An 18,296-nucleotide genomic window follows, 5' to 3' on the forward strand; every position below is an offset into this window, starting at 1 on the left:
GTGTTTGGCTGTTAGTGTAATTAGGAAAGTAGTTCGGGTTTGGTGTTCCATGCTTGTGTTAGTATGATGAGAAGGTGTAGTGCAGTGGGTTGCAGTGGCTCTGTGGGGTTGCACTTCTTTCCACTGGACTTAGAAATTAGGCGCCAGTGATTGCATGCAATCGGTGTACTGGAAAACAGTCAGCTCCCGTCTGGTGCTGTAGTTTGCAACCAGCATTTTACCCGCGATTCCTTCGCCAACATGATGGAGATTGAACTGGGTTTAGTCTGCATGTCTCCGTTTGAAGAGGGAGGCCGTGTCCACCGTGGCTCTTCCGCGATTTAGATGCAGCCCACCGACTCTGCTCCCCCAACCATGGCGGGCTCCAGTCTGAGGTGAGTAAGCAAAATAAAAATTTTAACATCTTCTAAAAACAATTCCCTATCTAAATGCAAAGTTCACTTCATTTAACTAATTTCAGTTTGCACTGCCTTTGGGCAGATTTGTCAAGTTCACAAACTGTGGAACGGGATGTAAGGTTAGAATCAGCGGCGAATCGGAACATATCTCGAAGCCCTGGCCAACAAAATGATCCACATGACTATTACTGTCAGGCTCGGAGAAAATTGGGGTTGTTTTTGTGTCAGTCGGTAATTCTGCTAACAGTGACTCTAACTAACGCAGCACTAGTTGACAGACAACATTACAGCATGAAATCCAGCTTTTCACCACAGCGTGTCCCGGTTCTGTAAGGAATTCTGTTCAGGAGGTCGTATTTAAGGCTCTCTTCACATCATATGTGACTGACTTTTACGTTATAATAACGATCACACACTAGGAATGCTATAAAGCGCCTATATAGGACAGTTTCTTTTGTATATTATATATGACTTTATAAACTCCAACAACAATGTGCTTCTATTTTTTTTCAGGCTAAATCTACCCAAGACATTGGCTGTCAGACTGATTTAGTAGTCTGCAAGAATGCACTTGTCCAGGATGACGTGAAGCCTTACCGGCGTAGCAAAGGTGAATTATTTTTAATAATCGTCTATGTAAACATTTTATTATCACCTTCTAGTTTTAATTAGTTTTACAGATTATTGTTACACATGATTTTATGCTCTTTTAAACATTTATAAATGTGTTGCTAATTTGTTTTTTACATAGCCACCCAGTTTAGAGCTCCCAGCCTCAGTGTGTCTTGTGACACAGGGACCATGGCGGAAATTCGTCTTCCAGAAAGTCCAAGATCAGCGTCCATATCCCCTAAAAAGACCAAGATGTGAGGTGTCGGCTGTTGATTCCAGCTTCCACCTCAATGACAGTGCAAGCTCAGTGAACTGTTCAAGGTAAAAAAAAAAAATTAAAACATGTCAGAATTTTTAAGATATTAACAATTAAATAAACGTATGTGATTGCATCATGACATCATGAAGGAGGCTACTGATTCTGGCCCTGTGACACTTGGTGGTAACGTGTGAGCTGATTCACCTGGTAAATAACTTTTACATTAAATATTTTGTTCTTTGCTATCAAAAGTAGAACGGTTCCCAGGATCTTTCATGGAAGTAAATTCAAAGAGTCGGAGTACCCGGCCCGGAGGGTTACTGGAGTCCCACCCTGGAGCCAGGCCTGGAGTTGGGGCCCGTGAGCGAGCGCCTGGTGGCCGGGCTTTCGCCCATGGGGCCCGGCCGGGCCCAGCCTGAACTGGATACATGGGCTCATCCAACTGTGGACCCACCACCCGCAGGAGGAACATGAAGGATCTGGTGCAATGTGGATCGGTTGGCAGACCAAGGCGGAGCCTTGGCGGTCCGATCCCCGGACAAGAAAACTGGTTTTTGGGACATGGAATGTCACTTCTCTTCGGGGAAGGAGCAGGAGCTTGTGGCAGAGGTTGAGCGGTACAGGCTAGATATAGTCTGTCTCATTTCAACACATAGCATTGGCTCTGGAACCCAAGTCCTTGAGAGGGGTTGGACACTCTCCTTTGCTGGAGTTGCTCTGGGTGAGAGGCGGAGGGCTGGGGTTGGCTTTTTGTTAGCCCCAAAACTCTCTGCCTGTGTGTTGGGGTATACCGCGGGGGACAAGAGGGTAGCTTCCCTGCGCCTTCGGGTCGGGGAACGGGTCCTGACTGTTGTTTGTGCTTATGGGCCAAATATCAGTTCAGAGTACCCACCCTTTTTGGAGTCCCTGGGACGAGTGCTAGATAGTGCTCCATCAGGGGACTCTATTGTCCTGCTGCGGGACTTCAATGCTCACGTGGGCAATGACAGCATGACCTGGAGGGGTGTGATTGGGAGGAATGGCCCACCTGATCTGAACTCAAGTGGTGTTTCATTATTGAACTTCTGTGCAAGCCGCAGTTTGGCCATAACGAACACCATGTTCGAACATAAGGATGCCCATCAGTACACTTGGTACCAGGGCAGCCTAGGTCGCAGGTCGATGATAGACTTTGTAGTCACATCATCTGACCTGTGGCCGTATGTTTTGGACACCCGAGTGAAGAGAGGAGCGGAGCTGTCAACTGATCACCACCTGGTGGTGAGTTGGATCAGATGGCAGGGGAACATGCCACGTAGACCTGGCAGACCCAAACGCATAGTGAGGGTCTGCTGGGAATGCCTGGCAGAAGAAACTGTTAAGACGGTCTTCAACTCCCACTTCCAGCAGAGCTTTGACCGCGTCCCGAGAGCAGTGGGGGACATTGACTCAGAGTGGGCCTTGTTCCACTCTGCAATTGTAGAGGCGGCTGTTGCTAGCTGTGGTCGCAAGGTGGCTGGTGCCAGTCGTGGTGGCAACCCCCGTACCTGCTGGTAGGACACCAGAGGTTCGGGGAGCCGTCAGGCTGAAGAAGGAGGCCTACAGGGCGTGGCTGGTCTGTAGGTGTCCGGAGGCAGCAGACAGGTACCGGATAGCCAAGCGGGGTGCAGCAGTGGCAGTTGCCGAGGCAAAATCTCGGGCGTGGGAGGAGTTTGGTGAGGCCATGGAGAAAGACTATCGATTGGCTCCAAAGAGGTTCTGGCAAACTGTCCGGCGCCTCAGGAGAGGAAGGCAGCAACTCGCTCACACTGTTTACAGTGAGGATGGGGAGCTGCTGATGTCAACTGGGGCTATAGTCAGATGGTGGAAGGAATACTTTGAGGAACTCCTCAATCCCACCTATGCGCATTCCAAGAAGGAACCAGAGCCGGGAGACCTGGGAATGGACTGTCCAATCTCGGGGGAAGAAGTTGCTGAGGTAGTCAAACAACTACACAGCGGTGGAGCCCCGGGGCCGGATGAGGTTCATCCTGGGTATCTCAAGGCTATGGATGTTGTGGGCTGTCATGGTTGACACGTCTCTGCAACATTGCATGGTCATCGGGGGCTGTTCCTGTGGAGTGGCAGACCGGGGTGGTGGTTCCCATCTTTGAGAAGGGTGACCTGGGGGTGTGTTCCAACTATAGGGGGATCACACTCCTCAGCCTCCCTGGAAAGGTCCGAAGGAGGGTCCGATCGATAGTTGAATCTCAGATTGAGGAGGAGCAATGTGGTTTTCGTCCTGGCCGTGGAACTGTGGACCAGCTCTATACCCTTGCAAGGGTGATGGAGGGGGCATGGGAGTTTGCTCAACCAATCCACATGTGTTTTGTGGATTTGGAGAAGGCTTATGACCGTGTCCCCAGGGGCACCCTGTGGGGACGCTCCAGGAGTATGGGGTGGGTGGCTTTCTGTTAAGGACCATTCAGTCCCTTTACCAGAGGAGCGTGAGTTTGGTCCGCATAGCCGGTAGTAAGTCGGACCTGTTCCCAGTGAGGGTTGGACTCCGCCAGGGCTGCCCTTTGTCACCGGTTCTGTTCATTACCTTTATGGACAGAATTTCTAGGTGCAGCCGGGGTGTGGAGTGTGTCGAGTTTGGTGGCAGGAGAATCTCGTCTCTGCTTTTTGCGGATTCGGTCCCCCAGCTTCATCCAGCTCTGACCTTCAGCTCTTGCTGGGTAGGTTCGTGGCCGAGTGTGAAGCGGCTGGGATGAGGATCAGCACCTCCAAATCTGAGACCATGGTTCTCGACCGGAAAAGGGTGGCTTGCCAACTCCGGGTCAGGGGAGAGGTCCTACCTCAAGTGGAGGAGTTTAAGTATCTCGAGGTCTTGTTCACGAGTGAGGGTAGGAGGGATCTGGAGATCGACAGGCGGATTGGTTCAGCATCTGCAGTGATGAAATGAGTGCAACCTGATAGGTAGGACTGAAACCACTGAAGTGGGATGTTAGCAATGCAGATGGAAGATAACCTATGGAGGAGAATGGAATGAGATATTGTGTCAAAGGCTGCACTCAGATCAAGGAGGACCAGGATGGATAATAGACCGGAATCAGCAGCAACTAGGAGATCGTTAGTTATTTTGAGGAGGGCTGTTTCTGTGCTGTGAAGTGGGCGGAAACCGGACTGGAAGGGTTCATAGAAGGAGTTTAGTGTCAGATGGGTGTGGAGCTGGGCAGCGACTATTTTTTCCAAAACTTTAGAGACAAAGGGTAAGTCGGAGATGGGGCAGAGATTAGTAAAAATGTTAGGATCCGAACCAGGTTTTTTAAGTATTGGAGTAACTGCAGCAGTTTTGAAGATAGAGGGAACAATACCGGAGGAAAGGGATGTGTGTATGAGAGCGGAGACAAGAGGGAGCAGGGAGGGGAGGCAGGATTTAACCAAGGCCGTGGGAAGGGGGTCGAGAAGGCAGGTAGAAGGCTTTGACTTGTGGATAATATCTGATATCTCAGAATCACTGGGAAGTTGGAAAATGGAAAATAACTGTGTTGGTTCGGGAGGATCATATGGGGAGGTAGGGAGGATGCTTTGGTTGATTGCACGGTGAATGTTTATTATTTTTTCGTTGAAGAACCGAAGAAGGGCATTACAAGTAGCAGTAGAGCACATGTGTGGGGGGCAGAGTATCGGATGGCCGGTGAATTTTATTGATAATGGAGTACAATGACTTAGTGTTGCCTCGATTGGAGTTGATTAGACAGGAGTAATACTGTTGTTTGGTTAGTATAATTAAGTCCTTATACTGAGTCATATGATTTTTATATAGTTCTTTGTGAATGGTGAGACCAGTTTTTCTGTAGAGGCGTTCAAGCTGCCTGGATTTGGTTTTCAGCGTCCGGAGTTGAGGGGAAAACCAGGGAGCAGACTGACAGAAAGTAACAGAACAGGTTTTAACTGGAGCAAGGGAGTTTAAAATGTGAGCTAACTGGTCATTGTAGAGAGCAGCCAGGTCATCAGGAGAAGAGAGATTGTCCGGTAGCTGAATATTATCAATATAGAAGAACGAAGTGTCGGTATTGATGTCCTTCATATTCCTAAAAGAAATGAGCCGGGTTGGTTTGGTAAAAGAAAGCTGGGTTACAATATTGAAAGAAATAAAATAGTGATCAGTGTTGTGGAGATCATCAGCTGCACAGTTAAGAGGGGTGAGACAAGAGCAGCACAGCAGATCCAGGCAGTGTCCTTTGGAGTGAGATGGAAAGTTGATGTGCTGATTAAATCCAAGGCTGTCCAGGCTGGATGAGAAGTCTTTGGTGAGGGGAAGATCGCTGTTGTCCATGTGTATGTTAAAATCTCCCAGCACTATTAAATTAGATGAGAGTGTAGATAAATGAGTGAGCAGTTCGGAGACTTCTGACAGAAAGTCTTTGTGAGGTTTAGGGGGGCGGTAGATTAATCCAATGATAGTGGGGGTAGGTCCATTAAGTTTAAAAACCAAATACTCAAAGGAATTAAAATCAGAGACAGACACTGGCAAAACTTTCCAATTCTCGCGATAGCAGTTTGGTGAGGTAAACAAACCCAGGAGGAGTAGCGTCGTTGAGCTGGGAGAAATCAGCTGGCTGCTGCCAAGTTTCACAAAGGCACATGAAGTCAATTCCACGGTCTTTGATGAGATCGTGAATGAGATGACCTTTCCCAGTTAGAGAGCGGACGTTGAGAAGGCCGAAGTTGACGGTGGTGCTGTCGCATCCATGAGCGTTAGCTGTCCTGGCGAGGCTGGCTAACGAGGAGTGATCAGCTGTTGGGCGGTATGAGTTCCTGTGAGCTCGACGGCGAGTGGTGGACTAGAAAGAATTGATTGAAGCGGAGTTGTGGTAGTGGAAATTCCTGCATGAGCCGCGGTGGACATATCTCCGACCGAGAAGATGAGAGATGTCCGGGTCCAGCTGCAGTGAAGCCGATGGAGATCCAGGGCGATGGAAAAATCCTGAGGAGCTCAGTGGCAGTGTACTGGAGGAAGCCAGCAGCAGGTCGGTGGAAGATGAATGATAAAATCCAGATGAGTGCGGACCACATGTTAATAGCGTTGGTCCACATAATAGAGGTTAGGATTGATATAGATATCCACAGTCCAGTCAACAATCCGATAGTGTCAGTCCAACATATAAAATCAAATAAAATCAAAGTTTACCGGTGAGCAGCGGCAGCCAAACGTGCCAGTGTTCACTCAATCCGGTGGGCGTGTCTCACCAAGTGGCTGGGGAGTGGGAAGTCTGGGCCTCTCTCAATGGAGCATGTAGATGGAGCAGGTGTCGTGTATGGTGCCGATGTGTGAATGCGATGTTATCAGAACTTCCGTATCTAAGAGAGCTGAGTTCTGAGTGTGAAGGATATGGTTTCTGTTAAGCTAAGAAGTTGATTATTATCAAAAGGCATCAGACGCTACTTGTGTGTGTACTTCACCCGTTCTCGGAGACCCTCTTCATGGATCCGAAGGTCAAAGAGATCAGATGACCTCTCGCACCGAGGGCTGTAGAATACCGTAGCACTGACTCTTCAGTCCAGAGATGTCTCAGGTCACGGCAGATGGATGGAACCGCACGTCTGGGACTCTTAAGGAGTCAGAACAGTTTCAGCTTTTTCTGCAGGAACCGTTTGCTGTATCAGCTTTGCAGGTGCAAAAAGATTTTGACGTTGTGTCAAAAGCTTTGATGGGTTGGAGAGGTTTTGCTTCAGATGGTCGGTCTGAAGCTTTCTCAAGAACTGAGCTGAACCGCTGAGCTGAACTGAACTGAACTGATGAATCACCAGAGTGATACAGTTTTAATGTTCTCATGTTATGATTTGTGTAGCCAACCAGAGGTTGACAGGTTGAGGAATATTACCAAGGCAACCTCAGAAACAGGCCTTCCTTGATACCGGATGCTCTGGTCTGGGGTAAAGGACTATCTGTGTCACGCGTTTGACTTAACTCTACTTTGTCCTTGTGTGAGTGCAAATGGTGATTACCTTGTCACATCAACATGCTGAAACATATATCAATCAATGTAATCATAACATAACATTCATTTCAAACTTCAATCACTCAAGCACAGATTAATGAAAGCATTTCATTATATTGTACCGTAAATCCTCTAATACAGGCCCGGGCCTGTATTTGACTCAAGCTCATCAAGCTCCACGCCTTTATTGGAAGGAGGGCCAGTATTAGAGGCAGGTCTCTATTTCTATTTGAGCAAAATGAACTAATGGTTCGCTGGAGTTTTTGACAATTAATATTGCGCCCACATTTTCAAAGTTAAACAAATTTCTTTTAACAACGGTAGTTTCTGCTTCAGCCATCTTCCCTCTCCCCCCTCCTCCTGCGCAGCGGCCGCAAACTCACTGATGCGCCTGCAGCCTCTCAGAGTTCCTGCTGCTCTAAACATTAAAATAATTATTTCATTTTCTGTTCCTCACTTCTGGTTACCTTCAATGGTGTCTGTTTGTTGCAACCACTACAAAAACTAATTGGTTTTAATTTGACTATTTTTCTGTCCTGTCTGTTTATTATCTTCCTGCATCTCCTCTCAATCCTAAAGAAAAACTGCTACCTGGGTTCATATATATTCACCTTATGAGTTACCTTTCAACTGCAGTTCTAAAAGATCTACCGACCGCAAAAACAGAGGAGTGCGCGCTGCTTGCTGGCCGCATCAGTGATCAGTGCGTCGGAGGACAAGGTGTGCCCCGCTCCAGCAGCGAAACACATCAGGCGCAAATAACACTCTGGGGAGCAGTAGCAGGGGTTGTATGAACTAGTCGACTTCACTATAGTGACTTTTTATGCCTGTCGTCGACTAGTCGCTGTCACATGATAATGACCAGGCAACGCGCTGTGCCAGTGCGTAGGTACTGACACGCGATCGTTCATGTCGGTTCATTTCCTTTAATGTTTTCTGTTTTTTATTTGCGCCTGATGTGTTTCGCTGCTGTGGAGCAGGGCGCATCACCTTGTCCTCCGACGCACTGAAGGAAATGAACGATCGCGTGTTAAATAATTTGGCAACACCTGATTGTTACTGTGGCCGTGCTCAGGAGGCAGATCCAACCGCAAAAACAGCGGAGCGCTCCCTGCTTGGCGGCCGCATCAGTGATCAGTGCGTCAGAGGACAAGGTGATGTGCTCCGCTCCACAGCAGCGAAACACATCAGGCGCAAATAAAAGACAGAAAACATTAAAGGAAATGAACCGACATGAACGTCAGTACCGACGCACTGGCACAGCACGTTGCCCCCCCGAGCGTAGGAGCTTGTCACCTGCTGACAGCAGGCTGCTGTCTTTTCCGAGGGCTGCATCTTGCTGGTCATTATCACGTGATAGTGACTAGTCGACGACAGGCATAAAAAGTCACTATAGTGAAGTCGACTAGTTCATACAACCCCTATTGCTCCCCAGTGTTCTGCAGCATAATCAGCACGTTCTCTTTGAACTTGATATCAAATTTTCGCCCCCTCTTCGTCTCCGCACGGTTAAAGTTACCCTCGCGGTCTATCACTGGCAAGTAGCAATAAGCAAATGTTTATTTAATGGTTATTTAACTTATACTGTACGTTTTAAAAAGTTCATATTTAATTTAAGAAATCATTCTTTGATTTAGCAACTAATCCGAGCTGTGAATGTTCGTTATTCAGAGGAATGAAGAATCCTGTAGGACGGTAAGGGAAGCTTGGACCTTGAGGAGAGAACATCATTGTTGACAATACGATATCATGGGTTCAGAGCTGCAGAGAGGCTCTGAGCTCCAGCTGGTGGGATGAAGGCAGGCCGATTTAAAGGGAACACATGCAGTCTCATGTCTCCATTTTGACCAGATGTTGAATGGTCACACAGTACCTAAAAACTGACCATTGCTGGACATTACAAAGGTCATACAAAAGCCAGCTTGAACAAGTGTGTTTTCAGCTGCTTTTTAAAGGAGACCACTGAGACCACTGATCTCAGGCTCAGGGGGAGAGAGTTCCAGAGTGTGGGGGCCACAGAAGCAAATGATTTGTCACCTTTGGTCTTTAGCCTGGTGCTGCACAACCGGTAGGCTTTGATCACTGGACCTCAGGGACCTGCTGGGGGTCTAGGGACTAAGAAGATCACCTATGTAAGATGGTGATTGTCCATGTAAGGCCCTACAGACCAGAACCAGGATCTTAAAATGAACCCTGAGGCTGAGTGGCAGCCAATGAAGCTGGAGGAGAAGCGGGGTGATGTGGGTGTATTTGGAGGACTTGGTCAGAAGCCGAGCACAGGCATTCTGAACCACCTGTAGACGGTTCAGGGAGGTTCTGCTCAGACACGTGAAAAGAGAGTTACAGTAGTCTAAGCATGAGGAGATGAAGGTGTGGACAACTGTCTCAAGTTCAGAGCGGGACAGAATGGGACTAAGCATAGCATTGTTCCTGAGATGGAAGAAGGAAAAACAAACAAGAGAACTGACATGAGAATCCAGGGTGAGAGCTGGGTCAAAGGTCACGCCAAGATTTCTGACAGACAATTTGGTGTGAGTAGCAAGCTGACCAAGAGAGTCTATGACTTTGGGAACCAGCTTGTCTGGGACACAGATGAGGATCTCAGTCTTATCTTCATTCAGCAGAAGAAAGCTCCCACCATCCAGGTTTTGATAGAGTCTAAGCAGGTGTGTAACAGCTGCAGCTTAGACATCTCATGGGGCTTAAAGGAGATGTACAGTTGGATGTCATCTGCATAAAGATGGCAGGAGATTCCTTTGAAGGAGCTCAGGATGTGCTGAAGAGGAAGCAGATAGAGGAGGAAGAGCAGAGGTCCCAGCACAGAACCTTGTGGGACACCATGGGTAAGAGAGTTGGTGGAGGACCTAAACTTGGAGACAGCCACAGAAAAGGAACACTCCAGAGCAGATCCTGATAGGACTACCCAGTCTCTCAGCCTCTCCAGTAGCAGGTGATGGTCAACAGTGTCAAAGGCTGGAGTCAGGTCCAGCAGGACCAGAACAGAACAGTCCCCTGCATCACTGTGAGTCAGAAGGCCATTAGAGACCCTAACAAGAGCTGTTTCAGTAGAATGAGCTCAACAAAAACCTGACTGGAAGCTATCATAGATGTTATGTTCATCAAGAGCAGCTGTGAGTTGTTTAGCCCCAACCTTTTCCAAGATCTTGGAGATGAACGGAAGTTTAGAAATGGGTTTGAAGCTGCTATGGAGAGAGGGGTCATGACTCGGTTTTTAAGAAGTGGGTGTATGACAGCAATCTTAAAGTAAGCAGCGACCTAACCAGAGACCAGAGAAGCATTAATTATAGAGAGCATGCCGAGACCAATGGACTGAAAAGCACTTTTAAACAAAGATGAGGGTAAGATGTGGAGGGGGCATGCAGAGGCCTTCATAGAGTTAACTAGTTTGGTTAACTAAGACAAAGAAACAGGAGCAAAGCTATAGATAGCATCCTAGAGGATGACAGGTCGGGTTGGAGTCGGGAGAGGCAGAGATAGGGCTGAGGGAGAGATGTTAGATCTGACCTTATTGTATAGCGCCTCCTTAGAGTTCTACAACCCCCCAAGGCGCTTCCCAACACAGTCATCCACCCTTTCACACAGTGGGGGAAATGAGCTATGATGTAGAGACAGCTGCCCTGGGACGGACTGACAGAGGCAAGGCCTGCAGTACACTGGTGCCACTAGTCCCTCCGACCACCACCAGCAAGCACAACAGCAACATTCTCTGGTCGAAGCTGGGATCAAACCTGCAACATTCCTATTACTGAACAACCCACTCTACTCCTGAGCTAATACTGTCTGTTAAAGACCAACTTTACTCATATTTTTAAATTTGCAGTGATCTCTAATAGGAATCCATGCCTTGTAAATCATTTTCTGGGGGAAAAAAGATCAGATGTTCCTGTTTGAGGATGTATAATGGGCCATTCCCATCTGTACCGGGTCGGCCCGGGCCGGGTAGCGTAGGTTGTTTACATATCTGGGTGGCCTGGTATTTTTCCGGGCCAACCAAGGCTCATTCTCAGCCCTCTTCTCGAGGGGGTCTGCTTCAGGCCGACCAGGGCCAACACACCCACTGCTGACAGCAAATTCACACCTTCCATTAGAGCAAGCCTCTGATTGGTGGGTAGAATCAGCCCACATGGGCTTAAGGCAAGGGTGTGTGGAATCAACCGGGCCAGACTGGGGCCGACCCGGTACAGATGGGAATGGCCCATAAGTCAGCCGGAGAACAAAGTAGCTTCAGACGGCAAGATTTGGAGTCTTCCTGATAATTTGACATCTTGCCTCTGACTGACAAACAGCAACGCGACTCTACCACTGACTCCGTTCACTCTGCTCCACTGATGTTTTATCTCCACAAATAACACAAGCCTGGATGAGCTCTCCCTATGGTGGAGTTGCTAAAGCTAATGGTTAGCTTCTACTGGGCAAGATTTTCTCTGCTGTGTCTTGGACGCCAAACCAACAACAGCCTTCCCCGTCGTGAGTCAAGATGGGTGAGTCCATGAATGTTAAGTGACTGTGTGATGTAGATTTGTTAGGATTTTCTGAACAAAGTGTTTTTGTGTTTATTTTCTATCGACAGCTAATATCGGAAATAGGTGTAAGATACTATTTTCACGTTCAGCCTGCAAGTTTAACTCAGAGTGACTGATTATTTTCAACAATAATAAGTGAAAATGGTTTCTCAGTGAACTTGTTCTTTAATGCATAATATTCAGAAGCTAATGAGGCCTTAAAAGGTCATTCACATCTAAAACTGGTTTCCTGTTTCCTTGTTTCTGTGTTTATTTGTGCATAAAACTTGCACCAATATTTCACCACAAGTGCAGAAGAGCTCACAAATTGAAGCGTTGTGAGCTCATTTACTCCACTCATTTAGCCAATTTCTGCTTTTCCTGCTTCCTCCTATTACTATATTAGCATTTTTCCATCAACAGAGTCTGTGAAGCATGAGGAGCTATTAGAACATTCCTGTGTTGAGAAGAATAAAAAACATGCACATAAACACGTCTGAGTTTAAAAGAGAAAAACAACTCTTCTCCTATTATCCCATGCATCATTACAGCTGAAGAGCACAGAAGTCAAACAATCAGGAGACGAAAACGTTTGCAAGAGTTCACGTGTAAATGTAAAAAAATGAAGCTTTTAAACGGGAAAATAAATAAATGCAAGTGGACGCACATGCATAAACACGCAAACACAGAGCCTTAGTGTCATAACTATTCCACATCCAGAGCAAGCCCATGACTCCACTTCAAAGCTCTTGCACTGACAGTGGCTAATGATGAACACTCAGATGAAGAGCAAAGAAACAGCCATCCAGACTCCACATTAAAAAGACCTCTTCCCATCTTCTATGTCAAGATAAAAGACGAGAACTTGTGCCCGGCTGCAACTAATGTGCGTTTAAGCACTCATCCATACATACATAAATGCGTACACGGGCAGACACACTTATTATGCAAATGTAGAATAATTACAGTCTTGTCTGCATGGAAGAAAGCTGGGATGCCTTTTGAAGATAGCGATCCTCAAAAGATTCATTGATGTTATGCTGGTTAATGGAGGAGAGAAGCCAAACTGGTGTCTCTCTCCCTCACAAAATCCACACATCCGGTGTTGCTCGGGACAGCGGCGAGTATTTTCATTTGTTGTGCAAATTTAAGAGGCCTCGAGCAGGTGCACGAGAAGCCACTCGACTCTCTCTACATGATGAATGTATGAAAAGAAATGTGAGATAATCTGGGATCAAGATTTGTACGTATAAATGGGTGCACACTGGTGTTTAAATCTTCACTTTGCTAGCTTGTCCCAAAAAACACATTTTCCATCAACTCTGAGCTTTTTAGTCATTAAAGAAAATCACGATATGGCCATACAGTGCCAAAGCAAGGATTGTATAAATACTAAAAACAAAGTAGTAAGAACATATTTTTTCCATTGAGAAAATGAAAGAAATGGAAGGGCAGCGTTTTTGGGCAGGTTTACAAAAGGTTTTTAATTTGGCATCTGGGTTTTAATTATCTTCCTGTAAAAATATGCCGTTTTTTTTTACTGGGTCTGTGCTGAAGGTGTACTAAAAAGAGAAACTGTTCTTTAAACCTCTATATAGTATAGACCCTTTCACTGTTTGTAAACAATATGACGTCAGCGAGAATGCGCGTGCAGCTTGGCAACAGAGAATAGCGTTGTTTCAGGCTTTATCAAGCTACGCTGCGGGGTTATCACCGGCAAATCTCGAATGTTATATTATTAAACTCACTTTAACGAATGGCAACAGACTCCCGGATCCCTGTGGCATTAAGGAATGGGTGGAAGATGTAGGTGCGTGGCCAGATATCCAGTGGCCCGATATATATACATTTTTAGTGGAGAGGCCCAGTAAGTACACACGTGACACGTACAGAAAGTAAAATATCACGACATAGACTCTGAGTTTTGCCTCTTGAAGGCAGAAGTCCTTCCTAGCCAAAGACAAGGACACAATACTGCTATGTACGAGGCTTGGCTCATAGTAAACAAACCAGAGAACTACGTCTTCACAGCCAACTGTAGCTGCATGGCAGGTGAGTATAGCATAGGTTTCTTTTTTTAGCGTGCTCAGAGGACAATCGTGTTAATTTTAGAGAAATACAGTTTATACTAATATGCAGTGGGAAAATACAGATGAATTAGAATGAAATGTTAATTTGAAGCATGGAATAAAGCGTATAAATTTGTTTAATTCTGTCATTTTGATGTTCCAGACTTGGGTCATGCTGCAGCCACGCAGCAGCAATTTTATTCAAAGTTGAGCTTTGTGTTAGGATGGGAAAAACAGAAAAGGCTGCAGTTACATCTCAGGCATGTGCGTGGAAAGACCTGAGCAGGAAAAATGTAGAACCAGCTCCACTGAAGAAGAACATAATTACCTTACCTGATATAAAATGGGCGCTACAAACTCGAGCATTTCGGATCGTGTTTTCAGTCCAGTTTTCATCAACCTTTTGATGGCCTGCAGCCACAAACGCCTCCGATTTTGTTGAAATGGATGTGCTCCCTTCGGAATCCTGTAAAGTTTCAATCCACTGCTTGAAGAGAAGCGATTCTGGCATCCATACACGCAACAACCCAACATTTTTATGTGCTCAGAACTTCAAAACAAAGGGTTTAAAACGCTGTTTTAGTACCGAGTGTGAATGAGGAAGCCTTCATTCTCGTTGCCAGGCTGCGCGCGCAACTTTTGATGACATAGGTAGTAAAAGGGTCTATATGAACCTTTGCTGGGGCTCACAATGACCTTGGAGCCCTGCTTAAGAGTCAAACTCAACCCCATAAAAAGTGTGACAGTTTGTCACAGTCATTGTGTCCGCAAGAGTTCATTGTGGCAAGACACTTAACCCTCCTTTCCTGCTGGTTGTGGTTGAAGGGGCCGGTGGCAGGCCTCGCCTCTATCAGTGCACCCCAGGCCAGCTGTGTCTGCATCGTAGCTCATCCCCACCACCGTGTGAATATGTGTGTGAATGGGTGAATCACTGATTGTGCTGTAAAGCACCTTGGTGGGTTCCAAGACTCTAGAAGGCGCTAGGTCAAATACAGGCCATTAACCATTGTGACGTGCCGTGCCCTTTTTCGGCCACAGGATGGCCTCAGTGGCTTCTGCCTCGCCTGTCTCCCGGTGAACAGCTGTTTGTAATCGCTCATAATAACTTGACAGCTGTTAAAAGCTGCTCTCCTGCCCACAGTTGTTGAGAAGGTCCAGGATAGCGTAGACTCGTCAGAGTTTATACGATTCTCTTCTCCTCGTCGGCTTTTGGTAACCACTCATTCGCACGCTCGTCTTCGATTTACACACTCTTTTGGGATATTGGATTTGGATTTAGTATTTGACAATTCGGCTTATAGACCTCGGACCGCATTTTGACTGTGACCTTGGATCTCCCCTTTTTGTATTTATATTTATATCCTCGGTTATTAAATTCCCACCCCCTTCTGGGGTGGCGTTTTTCGTTTTTGTATATATCTCCTTTTTGTTTTGTATGTAGATAATTCTAATATCCTTTGTAAATATTCCCTTTTGTAATAAAATCCTTTGTTTTAAGCGACACAGCACTTTGTTTATTATTTAACCCACACACCACTTTTATTTCTCCCCTCCTCATCTCTCCTAGAGAGCCGGGGACGTAATAACCATTTATCAGTTCATACAGTGAAAATGGCCAAACATCCATTAACGTGAGGACCAGACTGAGGCCTTCTCCCAGAGCTAGCTCCCACTGATAGCTCTAGCTCTGACGTGGCTCTGATGCTCATTAATTATTCAAAACTTTAAGCACTAAATTACACCTAAACAGAAAGGTTTCACAATTCATGAGTTGTCATGAACGCAAACTAGATCTATTAAACCTAAAATGGCTTACTGAACCAGGCTGTAAAGACATTTATTTCTGCTGTGAAATTGGCATTTTTAACATGGAAGTCAATGACTACTTGCTTACTTCTGGTGCCAGCTCCTAGTGGATGAGGGTGGCACTGCAATGTTTGTCACTTCTGTGTTGGCTTCATAAAATTCACAGGATTGTGGAGGCCTCCTGGTTTGACTGTCCAGTTGGCCAGGACCTGAACATTAAATGAGCTGCATGCTGATTGGCTAGTTTATCCAGATGGCAGTTTGATATAATGCTGCTCATTCATGGGTTTTTTTCCATTTTGAGCTTCCCTTTGGATATTATGTGAGCGGTTTACATCTATTTGTTGATCTGTCAGGTTCAGAAGCTCATCTCAAGTACTGAACGCTCCTGTCGGAGAGCTGTTTCCGGCTAGTGATTTACAGCTAGGCTTTACTAGAACCGCTTAAACCACAATTAAACGGTTATCCACACGGTTTCCATGGACCACAGCAGCCTCAAAAACATGTGACATACAAAACAATTGTTCTAGAGACATAGAATGGATTGTTCCATTTGGGTGACAGTTTTAAAGGAATAAGGGAGTATTGTTGTGTTTCTATTACCTGTGAGGTCAGAACTCAAATCTGGAAATTACCGTTGCTCCTAACTCAACCTTGTTGCATTTGCAGATTAGAGAATCATCAGAACATGCTCATGCTAACTAACATTAGCAATACACGTGTGATAGGCTAAAAGCCTGCTTGATACCTAAGCGTAAAGGCTGCAAATATACCCCTCTATGCAGCTCCAAGGAGGATCCAGTGACTGTTCGTTATTTGTTATAAGACTGATTTCATTTGAAAAATAGTGTGGTAAGAAATGCAGTTTACAGTACCGATGCTTCACAGTGAACGTAAATTCATAGCAGTTCATATAGATTAAAAACAGACCAATATAAATATATTAACAATACTGTTTAAAAGCTAATGTTTCATGTTATGTTTCATGTTACAGTCATTTTAGTTAAAAAGAGTGAATTGTGTATCGGCCATCAACTAACAAGCCTTATCTGCGATCGATTAGTAGTGACTTAGCCTTCCACTAGGGGGAAAATGGCGCACTCGCTCCTCATTGCGTTAAACGACTGCATGAGAGAAGCAGCGCACAAATCACTTTCGTGATTCTTTCTCCCGTTTCAGGTGATGTGATAAAAACATGATCTGTATGTAACCTGTGGGCTTTCTAAGTCAGTTGGATAGATGGACCGTAGGTGTTTGTGAGTTGTAAATTATTTAATGTCAGTTTTGTGTGTAGTTAGACCGCATTCGTGTGTTTCAGCCGACCACACGGTGATAGCTATTAGCTAACGGCAAGTGCTAGCAATGCTACTGGTACCACTGGTGCTGAAGAACTTTATTCAGTATGTAGCGACATGAATGGCCTCATTTGTGACCCAGAGGTCACACTTCCCAGCTAGGTCGAGCTGGGTCAAGCTGTACTTCTGTCCACAGATTATCCATCACAGGAGACTTAAAGTCTGCTAAAACCATCTTTAATCTGACTGCCTTTTCTCTGTCTGCTGTTCCATCCCAAGATGAAGGACACTTTGAGATTTAAAATAATCATTTTTAATAAACTCTTTTCACTGTTTATTACAAGGTTCATAAATAATCATCATGGTTCATTATAAATGTATTTAATTACTGAAATGAATTATTATTCTTTGGTTAATAATTATTATTATTTATGGTAATCAGTAATGTTTACCAGTAACCAGAAGGTCATGTACACTTATACACACCATGCAGAGGACACTGAATTCAGGGTAAAGGTAACTGCACCTCGCATGTCTTTACTCCATAACCAAAGCTTTCTATCTCTGAGAGGGCGTGTCCTGAGTTTTGTTAAAACCAAACTCCTCAGTTCAAGCTGACAGTTCTGAACCAACCAAAATCTCTCTGTGGCATGAGAGGCCCAGAGGACAAGGGTTGGTCACCCGAAGCCTCCACCTAAGCTGTTCTGTCACGCCAATAGAATCGCTCAGAATAAATGCCACCTGCCACCAGCTGATGCAAAACTCCTTCAGAGTTATTGATTTTTTTTGAGACACAACCAGTTTCATCAGTCGTTGTGACCCGGAGACATCTCAGGACCGATTTGGTCGCACCAAGGTTCTTCTACCCACCTCGTGCTTGGGGGTTCATCATCCCATCTGACATCTCGGATCCAGAAAAGGGTCTCCTAACTGGATGAGGTAGACACTTCCGTTAGATTGCGTCCGTATGCTGTTATCTCTAAGAAACAACTTAGTGTAACGTGATGAAGGAGCTATTCCTCAAAGGTTATTTAACCATTTCCACAGTTCCCTTTGACACAGCGCTAGAGTGCATGAAACAGCCTCAAGGTCATGCATTTGCTTCTAAACTGTTTACTTTCCAGCAATGAAGACAGAAGATGAAGAGACTCTTCTCTTTTCTTTTATCAAATCAAAGAACTCTATTTTCAACAAAGCTAATCAAAACAACTGTTAGTCAATAATACAATGTGACCGATCTGTGAAATCACAGTGTTATGATTAATGTTTTAATAAGTAATATGACTTAATCTAGTTCACTAGACACACTGACACACGTAAGGAAAATAATCACATGACACATTGCTGTACTGGTCCAATCAGAACCTT

This window comes from Nothobranchius furzeri, chromosome 11 (genome assembly GCF_043380555.1).
Source record: "Nothobranchius furzeri strain GRZ-AD chromosome 11, NfurGRZ-RIMD1, whole genome shotgun sequence".
In the NCBI taxonomy this organism is placed as follows: Eukaryota; Metazoa; Chordata; class Actinopteri; order Cyprinodontiformes; family Nothobranchiidae; genus Nothobranchius; species Nothobranchius furzeri.